General features: G+C 54.7%; 1 protein-coding gene across 1 annotated transcript in view; it reads left to right on the top strand.

Moving 5' to 3' along the window:
- The first annotated feature begins 301 nt into the window (after window positions 1-301).
- MGMT (O-6-methylguanine-DNA methyltransferase) overlaps window positions 302-15,938 on the top strand; it is a 276,406-nt gene continuing 260,769 nt past the window's right edge. The window contains exon 1 of the mRNA XM_062214646.1: window positions 302-367. The gene's annotated coding sequence lies outside the window, so the exon portion shown is untranslated. The remainder of the gene's footprint in view (window positions 368-15,938) is intronic.

Genomic DNA, 15,938 nt, shown 5'->3' with positions numbered 1-15,938 from the left:
CCCACCGAGGTGCACCTCCAACGCCCTGGGGACTCAGGCCCGGCCGCCGCGGAAGCCAGCGAGGCTGCGCAGCGCCGGTCAGCCCCGGCGCCACCGCACTGGGCATGCGCCGGCCGCGAGCGCCCCGCCCCCGCACGCCCGCGGCCCCCGCTTCCGGTGCGCCCTCCCCGGTTCCGCTCCTCCCAGGCCCCGCCCCGCGCGCTAGGCCCTGCCCCTCTGCCCGGTAGCGTCCGCAGGCTGGCCCCGCCCCGACGCTGGGAGGGCTCGCGCCCCGCCCACGCCCCGCCCACGCCCCGCCCACACCCGAGCAGCGCGCGCTCCTGTGTCGCAGCTCGCAGGACTCGCGGTCCGCGCCTTTTGCAACTTGGTGAGTGTGTGAGTTGCTTTCCTCACGGCACAGTGGGGCTGTGCCCGGGGACAGCGGGCGTCTGGAGTGCACGGGACAGGCACAGTCCTGAGTGGTCCGACAGCGCCCCGCCCCCTTTCCTCCCAGGCCCCAGGTGTGACCCACGTGTGACCCAGGTGGCTCCAGCCTTATGTGGCTGGGGTGCGCGGACCCAGTGGCCTCTTGGCGGCGACGGCTGGCTGGGGTCCTGGCCGCGCCCCCGCACGCCCAGCACCTTCGCTGCTCTGCCGGCCAGGGCCCTGCTGACCATGCCGGTGGGCACTGCACCCAGTGTTCCAGGAAGCTCCCAGAAGTCCTCCATCAGCGCCTGTTGGATCCCGTCCCCTTCCTGTTTGCGGCCCTGCCCAGGAGTGCCACGTCCCGGGCCGCCTGGCTGGTGTCCCCCCACCTGATGTTCCCGGTGCCTGTGCAGACCCTTAGCTCACACCAGGCACTGGGAGCCCCAGCCCCAAGCCCACGGAGACCGGGGGCCACCGGCAGCCCGAGTTCCTCCCTCGGGGGGCCCGTTGTGGGGTCTGAGAGAGGCTTCTGGGGAAGCCCCTGATGTGTGCATGTGCCCCCCCTGTGCTGGCTGTGGTGTGGACAGAGGCAGGGGAGCGTCCACACCAGCGTCCCTCGGAGGTCGGTGGGAGAATGTGGAGCTGCTGAGAATCAGGGCCCAGGGTGACCCCGGTGGGCACCTGTGGAGTAGGCCCCGCCCCTCCTCTTAGTGTCCCCGCCCTGACCTGACGGCCAGGAGGTGGCTTTGTGGTCTCCTGGGTCTGTCCATGGCTGAGATGAGGAGGTGGAGGTTCAAGGTGGCGCACTGGGCGCGCGGGGCGGGCACGTCTCAGGAGCCCAGCTGGTCGGCGGAGAGGTGTTCACCAGAGCCTCACACCTGTTTCCTTTGTGCTTGGGTGGGAGAGGGATGGAGTTAGGATTCGAGGCGTGGGGGGTGCCTGTGACTGTCTGGGAGCCGGGGGAGGCAGTCCAGTTCAGAGCCACCTAAGGGTGCCTTTCAATATAAACATTCCTTTCCGTGAAAAGTGCTGAGTGTGACAGTAGCTGAGTTAACTGATATGAGGCACTGTAAGGAGGCGTCACTGTTAGCAGGAGTTAGGGAAATAAAGCCCTAGGTACACACTGGTAACATCTCAGCGGCTGAGGGTCCTAAACCTTTCCCTCAGAGAGCAGGTGCAGCTCTGTCTGGGTCTTGCGTTGCTGTTGGCTGAGCCTCACCTGGGCCCTGTCCCCGGGGCTTCCCTCTTGGCTGTCTGTTGGGGTCTCGTCTGCGCTCCGTGCAGGCCAGGCCCCAGCCCGGCCCTGGAGCCCCTTCCCCTCCTGTGCTCTCATTTTCTCAGGAAACCAAAGCACTCGCGCTGCTCGGCACTGCCTGTAAAAGTAAACTTACTGAGTTGTCTTTATTTTTCTCATTTTGTAGACATTTTTTGTTTGGAGCTAGGAATTCAAACCAAGAGGTCTGCCCTTCCTCTCCCCACCCCCTGAAAGATCTATGGATTTGAAAGGCAGAGTGACAGAGAGAGGGAAAAAGGGGAGACACAGAGATCTGTTGGTTCACTCTTCAGACGGCTGCAATAGCTGGCCTTGGGCCAGGCCGAAGCCAGGAGCTTCATCCAGGTCTCCCACGTGGGTGCAGGGGCCCAAGTAAGGGAGCCATCTTCCGCTGCTTTCCCAGGCGCATTAGCCAGGAGCTGGATCGGAAGCAGAGCAGCCGGGACTTGAACTGGTGCCTGCATGGGATGCCGGCATCACAGGCCTGCTGCCCCATAGTGCTGGCCCTGCCTCTCTCTGTTCTTAGCATGAATTCCTTTTTCATTTTACAGCTTATTCTCTCTGATAGGAAAAACAAAGGCAAACAAAACCATCTTTTGAGTTCTATTTGCCTTTGCTATGTGTGTGCGTTACAGAGGGTTCTTGACCTGCCCTGGGCCTACTGGGCTTACAGAGTCTCTGTGACTCTGTCTTAAGTTGAAGATGTCACAAGTGGAGAGTGCATCATAAGCCCAGCAAACCGAGGCCCTGGCTGCCCCGTGAGCCTGGGTCTGACTGGGAACTTGCTCTGCTGCTGCCTGACATCCCGGGAGGGCCCAGAGCGCCAGCCCCGGAGAAGGTCCGATGGGGAGGTCCAGGCGGGGCTCCACCTGCACACCTCGCACCTGCCTGCGTGCTCCCCCTCGCCCCGGTGTGAGGTTCCTCCTCCTGCTCCATGGTCATGAGGTTTTGCTTCCTGTCGGCTCTGAAAGGCCTGCTCGTGCCTCCAGCCCGTCTTCCCGACCCCGTGTGTGCTGGAGGAGGTAGCTTCTGATGCAGACATCCCCAAAGACCTGGGATCTCACTGCAGAACATTATTTAAACAGAGTGGCACGGAGAGAGATGGATCTTCCGTCTGCTGGCTCACTCCCTAAATGGCTGTAACAGCCAGGGCTGGGCCAGCCAAAGCCAGGAGCCGGGAGCTCCATCTGGGTCTCCCAAGTGTGTGGCCATCGTGTCCTGAGCCGGGAGCTGGACTGGAAGCAGAGTGTCAGGGACTGGAGCCGAAGCTCTGATGTGGAATGCCAGCATTGCAAGCGGCAGTTTAACCTGCTGTGCCAGGACGCCGGCCCCTGCCTGAAGTTTCCTGGCAACTGTAACATCACCACTGGGGGAGAGTGCGCTCTGTGTCAGCCGGTTCACAGACAAGCTCAGTGCCCCTGGTGAAAGTGAAAGTGGAAGAGTTTGTCTTCCGGAACTCGGTGGACAGTGGGCTTTGCTGTCTGCTCTCGAGGCCGTCGGGGTGGGAGACCCAGCACAGAGGACTCAGGGGTGTGTGTTCTCTGCTGTGTGAAGTCTGATGATCAGAGGAGACAGTCTTGTTTTGTTTTTATGTAAAAATAGTTTTCAAAGATTTGTTTATGTGAAAGGCAGAATGATAGAGAGGAAGAGAGTTTTCCACCCTCTGGTTCACTCCCCAAATAGCTGCAATAGCTGGGCCTGCTCCTGGAACTCCATCTGCGTCTTCCAGGTGTGTGCAAGGGTCCAGGTACGTGGGCTGTCTTTTGCTGTCTTTCCAGGCATGTTAGCAGGAAACTGGGTGGGAAGCAGAACAGCCAGGACTCCAACCAGCCCTCAGATGTGGGACTCTGGGACTGCAGGTGCAGGCTGAAGCAGCTGCAGCTCCACACTGGCCCAGACTTCGCAGTATGCACAGTACCGGGGGCTGCGTGGCTGGGGAAGCCTGCAGTGTGAGATTGTGGGTGTCATGAACGCCCTGCTCTTTCACATCACTGATTTGCCTAGGAAGAGGCAGGGACCGCCTGTGTGGCTTTCTTAGCCTTTGAAGGGAGCCAGGTGGCTTTAGCAGGTGTGGCTCCCTGGAAGACGGCGCACGACTCCCGCCGACGTGCGTGGACTACCTGGCAGTTCAGCCGTCTTACGGCAGCCACTGTCCGGCAGTTTGCTTCATCCAACTCATTAGGTCAATCAGCTGCCCCCAGGCCCCGACCCAGCCCTGAGGCCCTTGGCCACGTGTGGAAGGTTGGAACTTGATTTTGACGCCACATACTTGTGGTTTCCAGTTACACGCGTGGCCTCGTCTCCAGGAGGGCCTCTGGACCCCTCACCCCACCTGGAGGAAGCTCATTCATTCTGTAATGAAGATGTTGCAAAACCAGCTGAGGATTCTACAGAAATGTTTTCTTAGGGCTGTTCAGCCTGTCATGGTGTGAGCATGTGTGTAGCCACGAAAGGAACTGGGCGGGAGCAGTCAACGCCTGGTGTGCTCTCTACCACACGGCAATTTCCTTGTTAGATGAATTTCCCACCTGTAACACGGGTGGAGTCCACAGAGCGTGCGACCCCCGCCCTGTGGCCCGTTCCCAGACGGCTGGGGGTGACACGGAGTGCAGGGTCCACCCGTGGTGCAGCTCATAAAAGCAGGCACTTGTTAAATCTATTTGTTTTTATTATGGACATCGATCTGCCGGTTGCAATAATGCATTTATGGACATTTTTCTGCAAGCACAGCGCTGGTGGCAGTTTTTACTGACAAATTGAGTCATAGGGAGAGGAGTTGAGAGAACTCTTGCCTTATTGACAGATTGGGTCATTCCAGCCCGAGATGTTCAGAGAGATCTCCGTGGGGGAAGAGTGCGATTCAGGGCCGAGCAGGAGACGGGACGTTACAGACGGGGGTGGAATACGTAAGTAGAGGTTGTTTCTCGCCTGTTGTTAAACTTTGAGCCACGTTCCACTGCCCTGTTCAGAGGTTTGCCTACCCCCTCGGGTCAGGAAGAACCACCCCTGGAAAGTGGCTCCCACGAAGCCTAATGAGTCCCAGCCCCATGGGCTGGGTGCTCTCCGGAAAGTGGGGGCCCAGGAGCAGAGGGAGCTGCATTTCCCATCGGTGGTCTGGGATTCCTGGGAGTGCTGATTAGAGATGCAGACCTGCAGGAGCACACCCCGGGCCTGGGCTGTAAGTCCCCGGAGGCTGTGGCAGACCCTCACGCTTGAGGACCCGTGGGGCAGTCTTCAGGGTCAGTCAGGAAGCGGTGCTCTCCGGCCCAGGGCAGCGTGGGGTTCTCCGTCCAGATGGACCGGTTCGCAGCTGCGTTGTTCTGAGCTGCCGGTGCTTGTGGGTCTGTGCATGGCTTCTCAGCTCCTAGGAGACACGAATTCCCTTGAAATGTAACCCAGCACATTGCCATAACATTATAGTTGCTCATTTTGTGTTATGACAAAAAATGTAGATGTTACCAAAACTTGGACTTTAGTTACACCAGCCATCATGCAGCGTGGGCAGCCCTGGGGTGCGTCGCTTGTCTCGGCCCTCGGAGCGTCTTCAGATTCTCACGCGCACTTCAGCTTCCAGCCCCACAGCAGGGAACGCTTTTGTGGAACTGGGGTGATTCTGGGAGAGAGGGGGGAGATGGCGAGAGTGACTGTGACGTGCGCCATTTACCGGCTGGGGGCTTTGGGCAGCTTATCCGAGAGGCATGGTCGGATTATCCAGTATACCTGGGTAAGTATAAGGACACACAAATACATGAATATTTATGTAAAGTTGTGTGGAAGTTTTGATGAAGTATTAGCTTGGAATCATACTCATAAGAAGACAAAACAGGAAGAGGGTGAGGAACTGGTCAGCCTCTAGCCAGTCAGCAGCCTTGATCCCAGGCAGCCAGAGGTGGCCATGGAAAGTTGCTTGGAGAGGGAGCTTTGCTGTCTGGTGGCTCAGAGACTGTGAGACTGGGCAGGTGGCACGAACCACACCAGGCCATGTCGGGTGAGGGGCTGCCGTGTGAGCCCCTGTGCAGGCGGGCGCCCTGTGCTGGGAGCCCCGCTCAGCGTGCCTGGCTCCTAGCAGGAGGCGCTCAGCTCCCAGAGTCAGAGCAGAGGAGGAGGTGTGACGAGTCCCCCTGTGACTGAAGGCAGTGTCCTGGGAAGGCCCAGGTGTGCTGCGCCCCATCGCGCAGACACTGTGGTTTCTGTCGGCGCCGTGTCGTCGGCAGGTTCAGCTGTGGACTGAGATGGATGTGGCGAGCTGTGCCTGGGTGTGTGCCGATAGGTGCCTTCCTCGCACCTGGTCCTGGGCATCGGCCTCCAGCCAGGCTGGACTCAGGGAGCAGGCGGGTGCCTGCTGGGTCCCAGAGGGGCAGCTGGGCGCCCTGCTCCCCTGGCACTAGCTGGAATCAGTTGCGAGTGACTGACAGCGAGTGGGCAGGTTCTCAAATGAAGTTAGTGTCCTTCTCGTTCGGCATGGCCTCCCTCGGCCCCCGTGGGCCCCTGCATGGTCGTCTCGTGCCCAGCAAGAGGACAGGCTCCAAGCGGCACGGCATCCTCTCCATTGTGGTAAGGCTGTCAGGGCTCAGGCAGGCATGTCCACGTGGCCACGCCGGCTCTGTCATCTCCGTGCCCTGCTGCATGTCATTGCTGTCGCCCTGCCACGAGCTTCAGTGCCCGGGCCTGGCGTCAGGATCAGCAGTTTAATTTTCTGTCTTCCGTGAAGTCTGAGCTTTGAAGAGTTCCTATTGGTGTTTTCTGGAGTTTATTTTTGCTGAGAGAGTAATTAGAACACTTCCCAGAGCCCCTCCGACTCCCCTTGGGGCTGGGATTGCCACCGCTGCCCCGGATCCCGTGTCACTCAGGGGCACCCAGAAGGTCCTCCGTCCCCCTCTGTGCTGGGATTGCCGCAGATGCCCCCTCTGAGCCCCGCCCCCAGGGGTGGTGACAGTGGCAGTGGCGCAGGACGGATCCTGGTGCAGGGAGCTGCGTGTTCTTGGGCCGGATGAAGGGTTTCCGGTGCTCGGGTTGCGAAGAGCAGCTCTCTAAGGTGCTCCCTCCTGGGGGCCCCCGCCCCCCAGCCAGGTCTGCTCCCTGCCCCTTCTGGTTGTTGACTGGCATGGACCCTGTGTCCGCCCGCCCGGCAGGGACATGGCCAGGCCCAGGCTCAGAGGACGCCGCCTGGGGGATTTAGAACCTGGACCTGCCAGGGCGTGCCGGCCCAGCTGCCGGACTCTTCTCATTTCTTGTCCTCTCACCTTCCACGTCTTCCCCCAACTCTCCTCCCTGCTCCACACCCTCAGACACGTGAAGGCACAGCGAGGAACTGGTTACTGTCCACAAGCCAACAAGCGTGAGCTCACCAGAAACTGAAGCAGCGGGACTTGGTCTCTGACCCTGGCCCGTGGGACGCAGAGTGCGCGTTGCCGAAGCCCCAGTGTAACAGTCGTTAGGAGCAAAGTCACACCGGGTGACGGGCAACTGAAGTTCCTTCAGGAGCTCGGGACTCTTCGGAGCTTTGTCATCAGACAGTTCTTGTCAGGTGTGCGTGTGTCTGGCGGGAAGAGGAAGCTGAGTGGGTGTGGACGTGCAATGTCGCGGGCAAGGCAAGAGACGCGTGGAGGGTCGTCCTGGTCCCGTGGCTGTGCTCTGGTGACCTGCAGAGGCAGCTGGCGCCCCTGGGAAGGTGGAAGACTGGCCCCAAGGGCTGGGTGCCCAGGTGTTTTTTTTGGGTTTTCTTGTATTTTGAAGATTTCATTTATTTGTTTGAGAAGTAGAGATACAGAGACAGAGAGAGAGGTCTTCCATCTGCTGGTTCAATCTCCACATGGCTGCAACAGCCAGAGCTGAGCCAATTGAAAGCCAGGAGCCAGGAGCTTCCTCCCAGTCTCCCACGTAGGTGCAGGCCCAAACACTTGGGCCATCTTCCCGTGCTTTCCCAGGCCATAGCAGGGAGCTGTATTGGAAGAGGGGCAGCTGGGACACGAACCGGTGTGCATATGGGAAGCCTGCTGTGCCACAGAGCCAGCCCCAGCCTGGGTTTCTTAAGCAGGATGCAGGACTAGGGAGCCAGACTGGAGAGCTTGGGTGGTGGTTTTTCCTGAGGTCGGTCGGTGTGGATGCGAAGCCTGCCTGGATCCAGCAGCTGCATTTGGTCAGCCCCTGGTCCACGCCATTGGCTGTTTCTAGGGCCAAGACGTTGGAGAATATTCAGAGGTCTCTGTTGAGTTGGGAGTCCTAAGGGACATTTCTTTCCAAAAGGGTGCTGGTCCCATCCCCCTCTGCATCCATTTGGCCTGCTGGGGGCGGGGCTGTAGAAGATCGGAGCCTGCTGTGAGTTCAGTCACCAGGCTCACGCTGTGGGTGGTGCCTCTGAAAGGTGTGTCCAGTCCCTGGGATCTTAGGGTCCACCTCCACGGTGAGACTTTCCTGACGGATATCGCTGTTTCCCAGCATGCTGTGGTCCCCGGCCCTCGGCGCTCTTACACGGGGCCCTGCGCAGTGCCGCTGGCCTCCTGCCTTGGGGCGCGCTGTGGCCGGCTGTTGTGGTCAGTGCAGGTAGAGCCAAAGTCCTCGGTGAGGGAATGTGTTGTGCTATTAATATTTAAAGCATGGATTTGAATTCTTCTCTGTTATCTTTTATTTATTTATTTGTCAGCACAGCTATGCATGTTGTTTAATTCCGTAGTGAGCGCCTCTAAGAATATGATTAACCTTGAGGGTCATCTTCTAATGTAATTATTAATGATTGATTCTGCTTATCCCTGCAATCGATGAGAGGCGCAGTGGTCTGGGCTGTGGTTGGGCTTGATTTCTGGTTTCATAAACACGATTCCGTGACAACAGTCGTATTGGTTTATTACTCAGAGCACGTTTGATGAATCTGAAGTATATGATTAGTTTCAAATAATTATTGTGATATGTAGCGTTCCTTACATGACTTACGTTAATACGGCGCACGGCATTAACGTCTTCTGCCACTAATAGTTAGGGTGGGACGTATGGTAATTGATCTTCTGGGGAGTGCTGTGATGTAAAAACAATTCCAGTGGTTGGAAGTGTATTTTACAAGCGCGCGTTGGACCTTCGGGATGTTATATGGAAAAACCCAATTGTACAGTTTCCATGGGAACCCAATTAGAATAGATTGCTTGATTTTTTTTTTTTTTTTTTGGTCTTTCATCTTGACCAAAAATCTAATGTGTTTTAAATGTTTTCGCATGGAATTGTGTTCCTGTGTTGACCTCCCTGCCGTAGGGCGCTCTTGTGAGCGGGGGTGGTGATGCGCTCTCCCGAGACGGAGTCAGGCCCCTGCGGGAGGTCTGTGCAGGTGCTGGGGTGGCGCCCAGTGCTTCAGGGATGAGCACGGGTGCTTTGCTGGGATGGCAGAGGGGGCCCTCGCTGGGTGGGGGTGCAGACGTGCCCCGTGTTCGCAGCTGGGGGTCAGCCCCTCAGAGGCTGTGGTGCAGAGACCCAGCGTGGCAGGTGGTGAGGGGTGTCTCAGGATTCTACCCTCCTTGCCCAGGCTCCAGACTCTGGTCTCCGGGCCTTTTTCCCACTCTTCAGACTTCATGGAGGCGCCAACAGGCTGATGTGATTAATAATAATATAATAAACATTAAATTTACCATATAAGAAATTAGCATCGAGAGATTGAAAACTATTAATTCAATGAAACAACCTTAAGTCCTGCTAGATTTTTGCACATGGAATACTTTTTTAATGAAAAGTAGTTATATTTTCCATAAAAAATAATTAGAAGAGGGTTACTGGTTAGCATTTTTTTTTCTGGGTTTCAGACTTGCTATTCCCACAATGGTGCGGTTTAGTTTCTTTATATATATATATATATAAAGAAACTAGATTTTATATATATATATATTTTTAAGATTTATTTATTTATTTGAAAATCAGAGTTTTACAGACAGAGAAGGAGAGGCAGAGAGAGAGAGAGAGAGGTCTTCCATACAGTGGTTCAATCCTCAATTGGCTGCACCAGCCAGAGCTGCGCTGATCCAAAGCCAGGAGCCAGGAGCTTCCTCCAGGTCTTCCCATGTGGGTGCAGAGCCCAAGGACTTAGGCCATCTTCTGCTGCTTTCCAAGGCCATAGCAGAGAGCTGAATCGGAAGTGGAGCAGCTGGGTCTCAAACCGGTGCCCATATGGGATACGGTACTGCAGGCGGCGGCTTTACCCGCTACGCCACAGCACTGGCCCCTGGTTTGCATTTTTAAAACTTATTTATTTTCATTTATTTGATGGGAGCAGGGGAGAGTATGAGTGAACACGTGCTTTCATCTGGTGGTCCACTCCCCAGATTCCTACAGACCTGGGCCGGGCCGGAGCAAAACCAGGAACCAGGAACTGCAGCCAGGTCTCCCACGTGAGTGGCGGTGACCAAGGATGTGAGCCCTCACCTGCTGCCTTCCAGGGTGTGCATCAGCAGGAGCTGGATCGGAAGCAGACAGGCTTGATCCCAGGCAGGGAACGTGGGCTTAACCTGCTGCCCCACAGCACCTGCCCCCGGGAATCATTTTAATGTCTGGATTGATAATCAAGAGTGGGATTCCGTGTCTCTTCTGCCTTAGGCTGTTGTGATGCGTGGTTTGGGGTGGAATGCCTCCCTCAGACAAGGAGTGGGAAAGCGAGCAATGTTCTGACAGCGTTAGCGTTGCCGATGCAGCTTCTGCCTCGACGTCAGAACGAGGTAGTGGCAGATTCCGGAAGCTTCCTCGCGGTGTGGAGCGGGAGCCTGTCAGGGAGCACTCTGTCTCCCATGATGTGAAATCCACCGTGCATCACGCACCTTGAATGGGTTTACGCCATCATTCATGGGTCCTCCGGGAAATACTGCCTCATCGAGTTACTCAGATCTTCCGAAGACGGACGTGTGTATTAGCTTCCTGTCACTGTAGCTAAATACCTAGGACAGGCTACTCATGAAGGAAGGAGGTTTATTTGGCTCTCTGTTGGGGAGCTGCTTAGTCGCAGGTCAGGTGCGCCCCGTAGGTTCTGCTGTTGGTGAGGCCCGAGGATGGGAAAGTGTGTGCTGAAGAAGGACCACCTGGCCAGCCAGAAAGCAGAGAGGGTGCGGGAGAGTGAGCAGGGAGACCCAGCTCAGCTGTCCTCACCCCTCTGTCCAGAACTGCCTTCCAGGGGCAAGCCCTGACCTAAACACCTGCCATCTCTCAGACATCACTATCGCCTTAATCCATTCCCATTAGCATATGACGTTGGGGACCAAGCCTTTAACTCACGGACCTTCTGGGGACAGCTAGACTGTATGTTCTCTGCCGTGGTGTTAAAGATGACACGTGTTAACATCACCCCCTTCCGCCTTAGATATGCTCCCAGGGCCCGGTGCTGTGGTATGGTGGGCTGAGCCTCCCTGTGCAGTGCCAGCATTCCATACAGGCACCGGTTACATCCCGGCCGCTCCTCTTCCGATCCAGCTCTCTGCTGTGGCCTGGGAAAGCATGGAGGATGGCCCAAGTGCTTGGGCCCCTGCACCCACGTGGGAGACCCGGAAGAAGCTCCTGGCTTCAGATCTGCTCAGCTCTGGCCGGTGCAGCCAATTGGGGAGTGAGCCAGAGGATGGAAGACCTTTCTCTCTATCTCTCCCTCTCTCTGTCTATAACTCTACCTCTCAAATAAATAAACAAAATCTTAAAAAAAGAAAGAAATGCTCCCTCCTGGTACTTGGAAGCTGAGGTTGTGGTTCACGTCTTCCCGTCTCTGTCATTACTTGGAAGTTCCCGTGTTAGCAGCAGCAGCCCCTGACGGGCTCGCTGTGTTCATTTTTGGAGAAGTCTCTGGCAGAGACACAGGCTTGCGTAGCCGTTGTCGGTCATTCACACAGGTTTTGTTCCGCGAGACAGCTGGCAGGGTCACTGTGGGTCTCCCACGCTCCCAGGTGCTTGCCCGGCATCTACCATCTGTCTGGGTTTGCGGCAGGAGTACCTGGACACACTTCTCATCTGGTCAGCACATATTAAACAGGCTCAGGGGTTGCAAAGTGGAGATGTTTGGTTGCTTCATCAGGACGTTCCTCAGTGAACCCCTTTCCCCCATACGAGGAGTGTTGGTGTGTGTGTGGGTGTTGTGACCGCTCCGTGGTTGGCTGACACGCCTGTGTTCCCTCGCTGTGGCCATGGCGTCATCTGTCTTCCATCGCGTGGTGTGTCATTAGCCACGGGGTTTCGTGGCTGCCTTTTGTCAGACTGAGCAGGTTTCACGCCTTCACGCTGTTCATGTGGTGAGCCGTGTGGACTGGCTCCCATGTAGTAAGCCAGTTTTGTGTTCCTGGGTTTGATGTGTTTGGTTAGTGGTCTGAGGATCCGTGTGTCTGTGTCCGTGGGAAGGTTGGTCTGCAGTCTCTGTGAAGTGTCTCTTAGCCTTGTTTTAGGGCAATCCTGGACTCCAAAGGAGGCTTCTGTATCTTGGGTTAGTTTCCTATACCTGTAGCATTGTTTCTTCTTTAAATGTTTCGTAGGATTAACCATTAAAGCCATTTGGGTGTGAAATTTCCTTTTGAGGATGTTAACTACAAATTCAGTATCTTCAGAAGTAAATACAGGGCTTTTTGGGTCATGGATTTCTTCCTGTGTGACTTTTTGGAATTTTGTGCTGGACGTGCTGGCCTGATAGTCCTTCATTACCCTTTAATGTCTCTAGGATTTCAGCCACGCACTTGTTTTAAGTTTAGTGATATTGGCAATTTGTGTTTTCTCCTTTTCCCTTTAATTTGTCTGCTTATTAGTTTTTTTTAAGGATTTATTTATTTTACTTGAAAGTCGGAGTTACACAGAGACAGGAGAGGCAGAGAGAGAGAGAGAGAGAGAAAGAAAGAAAGGTCTTCCATCTGATGGTTCACTCCCCAATTGGCTGCAACAGCTGCAGCTGCGCCGATCCGAAGCCAGGAGCCAGGAGCTTCCTCTGGGTCTCCCACGTAGGTGCAGAGGTCCAAACGCTTGGGCCATCTCCACTGCTTTCGCAGATGCATTAGCAAGGAGCAGCTGGGACTCAAACAAGCACTCACATGGGATACTGGCATTGCACGTGGCAGCTTAACCCGCTGCACCACAGCGCCAACTCCTCCTCTCTGCTTTTCATGTATGAATATTTAATGCTAAAAATCCCTCTAAGTGCCTTGTCCACTGCATTCCACAACTGATCCGATGTGTTGTCATTTTCACTTGGAGCAACGGCTCTTCCGCCTTCTCTGTGACTGCTTCTCTAGAGCATGGGTTATTTAGAAGTAGCTTGTTGCAGGGCCTGCACTGTGCACCTGCGAAAGCAGCAGTGGATGACCCGAGTGCCTGGGCCCTGCCACCCACGTGGGAGACCCTGAGGAAGCTCCTGGCTGTGGCTTGGTCTGGCCCAGCCGCTGCTGTGGCAGCCATTTGGGGATTGAAGTCGCACAATGAGGATCTCTCACTCCTGCTCTCTCTCTCCATGTAACTCTGCCTTTCAAATAAATCTTTGAGAAAAAGAAGTGTGTCATTTCATTTCCAAGTATTTGAGGTTTTTGCAAGTAATTGGGCACTGTCCCAGTACCTTCCTCCTGGTGGCCTCTGGCAGGGCTCCCGAGCTGAGGACACAGCTCCGTGAGTCCACTCCTAATGTGGGCAGAGGAACCCTCTCCCGCGGGGCCTCCCGTGCACCCCGAAAGGTGTCTGCTCTGCGGTGTGAGGGTCTCTGTGGTCAGGTCCCGATGTGTGTATTGATTTTATGTCTCCCTGTTCCACAGGTGTTAGAAGTAGCGAAATGTCCCCCTGTAATGGGGATTTGTGTCTCCCCCTTCTCTGTCAGTTCTTCCCTCACCTGTTTCATACTCTGATCAGGTGCATTTGGAATTCCTGAGTGAACTACCCCTTTTCCCTAGGAATGGCCTGCTTCAGCCTTAATACTATTCCTTGCTTTGACATCATTGTTTGATATTCAGGTAGCCACTCCTTCTTTCTTTGGATTAGTGTTTCTATGGTAAATGTCTTTTTCTTTGTTTTCTGTTTAGTTTTGTCATCACACTTAATATGTATTTCTTGTAGACAAGATAAACTTGGGTCTCTTGCTTTTAAAACATCTAATCTGACAAAGTGTATACTTAGAATGTATTTTATGTAAATGGTGTGGTTGAGTGTAGGTGTATCATCCCGTTCACACTTGGTGTTGTTAGTGGTGTGGCTAAGTGTAAGTCTAGAATCCTGTTCACATCTGGTGTCATTAGTGGGGCTGTTCAGTGTAGGTCTATCATCATGTTCACACCTGCTGTCCTTAGTGATGTGGCTGGGTGTAGGTCTACCATCCTGTTCACACCTGGTGTCCTTAGTGGTGCGGCTGGGTGTAGGTCTGCCATCCTGTTCACACCTGGTGTCCTTAGTGGTGCGGCTGGGTGTAGGTCTGCCATCTTGTTCACACCTGGTGTCCTTAGTGGTGCGGCGGGGTGTAGGTCTGCCATCCTGTTCACACCTGGTGTCCTTAGTGGTGTGTCTGCCATCTTGTTCACACCTGGTGTCCTTAGTGGTGCGGCTGGGTGTAGGTCTGCCATCCTGTTCACAGTTGGTGTCACTAGTGGTGTGTCTGCCATCTTGTTCACACCTGGTGTCCTTAGTGGTGCAGCTGGGTGTAGGTCTGCCATCCTGTTCACACCTGGTGTCCTTAGTGGTGTGTCTGCCATCTTGTTCACACCTGGTGTCCTTAGTGGTGTGGTGCGGCGGGGTGTAGGTCTGCCATCCTGTTCACAGTTGGTGTCACTAGTGGGGCTGTTGAGTGTAAGTCTACCATCTTGGTCTTTCTTTCCTATTTTACCTGTTCATTCTTTTATTTTATTCTTTATTTTACCGTCTTTTCTGTGGTTATTTGAACATGGTCTGTAATTATTCCACTTTAACATTTTATGCACTCTGCTGACTTATCTCACTCTCGTTCTGTTTTTAGTGACTGCTCTGTGTAATAGACATACTGACAGTGCATGTGAGAAGCATTAGAATCTTACAGCAGTTTATCCTGAAATCCGGCCCACTGTGTCCGGCTTGCAGAGTTTCTATGATCAGTTTGCTGTTGTCCTTACATCGGGTTTCTGTGTGATCTTTCTTCCCTCCTGGACACTTAAGGCATTTGTTTTTAGCAGTTGGGTTATTTGCCTGTGTGTTGTTTTCTTTATGTCACTTCTTCCTGGATTTCATTGATCCTCTTGCATCTGGGAGTATATTTTCTTCAGTGAATTATCAACTAATGTGAGTATTCAGATTGTTTTTGTCTTCGTTTTCCTAGGACTGTAGTCGTGTGGGAGTTGGACCACACTGACCCACATCGCAAGGATGTTCCATGCACTTTCCTCAGTCTCCTTGTACTTATTTCTGTGCCTGGATAGTTTTTTTTTAAAGATTCATTTATTTATTTTAAAGTCAGAGTTACAGAGGAGGAGAGGCAGAGAGAGAGAGAGAGAGAGAGACGTCTTCCATCCTCTGGTTCACTCCTCAGATGACTGCAGTGGCTGGAGCTGTGCCGATCCAAAGCCAGGAGCCAGGAGCTTCCTCCAGGTCTCCCAGGCGGGTGCAGGGGCCCAAGCACTTGGACCATCCTCCACTGCTTTCCCAGGCCATAGCAGGGAGCTGGATTGGAAGTGGAGCAGCCGGGACTCAAACTGGAGCCCATATGGATGCCGGCACTGCTGGGGGCAGCTTTACCAGCTGGATAGTTTTGAAGCGTCTTATTGTCACTCCTTTTCCCCCCTTCTGTTTCTAATCTGTTAGTCACATCAGGTGTAGCTTTACTTTTAGGTACTGTGTTTTGCACCTCTGTGAGTTTCTCTGGGTTTTGAAATGTCTTGCTTGTCATTGTGCGTGGCCCATGTCAGGAGGAGCTGGTGTGGTGTGGAAGCTCTGAGACGTTCTCTTCTGTTCAGAAGTGCTCTGTGGCTCCGACGTGCTGCCACACTCCGCGATCTGTGCACTGTAGCGCTCCATGCTCGGTGAGATGCTCCTGTGTTTGCCGTCGGTGGGCGTGAGCACTGTGGCTGTGCTTTGCTGGTGTCTGAAGTTGTGTGGCTGCTGGGGCCGTGAACAGTCACTTCTCCTTGGGGTGTGCTAAGGTGGAATTGGCGGCCTGTCACTGTTAGGTGAGCAAGACGGTAACCACTCTTGTAAAGCGGTTCAGGCTGGGTGGAGCCCTCCGTGGTGTACAGCCCCACCAGAGCCTGGAGTTAGCTGCCAGGTCCGGCTGCTCGCCTGCCAGCTCCATGGTGGTGTCTCACCGTGGTCTCAGTCTGCATTTGTC

The sequence above is a fragment of the Lepus europaeus genome, chromosome 17 (genome assembly GCF_033115175.1).
Source record: "Lepus europaeus isolate LE1 chromosome 17, mLepTim1.pri, whole genome shotgun sequence".
Classification (NCBI taxonomy): domain Eukaryota; kingdom Metazoa; phylum Chordata; class Mammalia; order Lagomorpha; family Leporidae; genus Lepus; species Lepus europaeus.
Note: the sequence above shows the minus strand (reverse complement) of the source record. Positions and strands in the feature narration are given on the sequence as shown.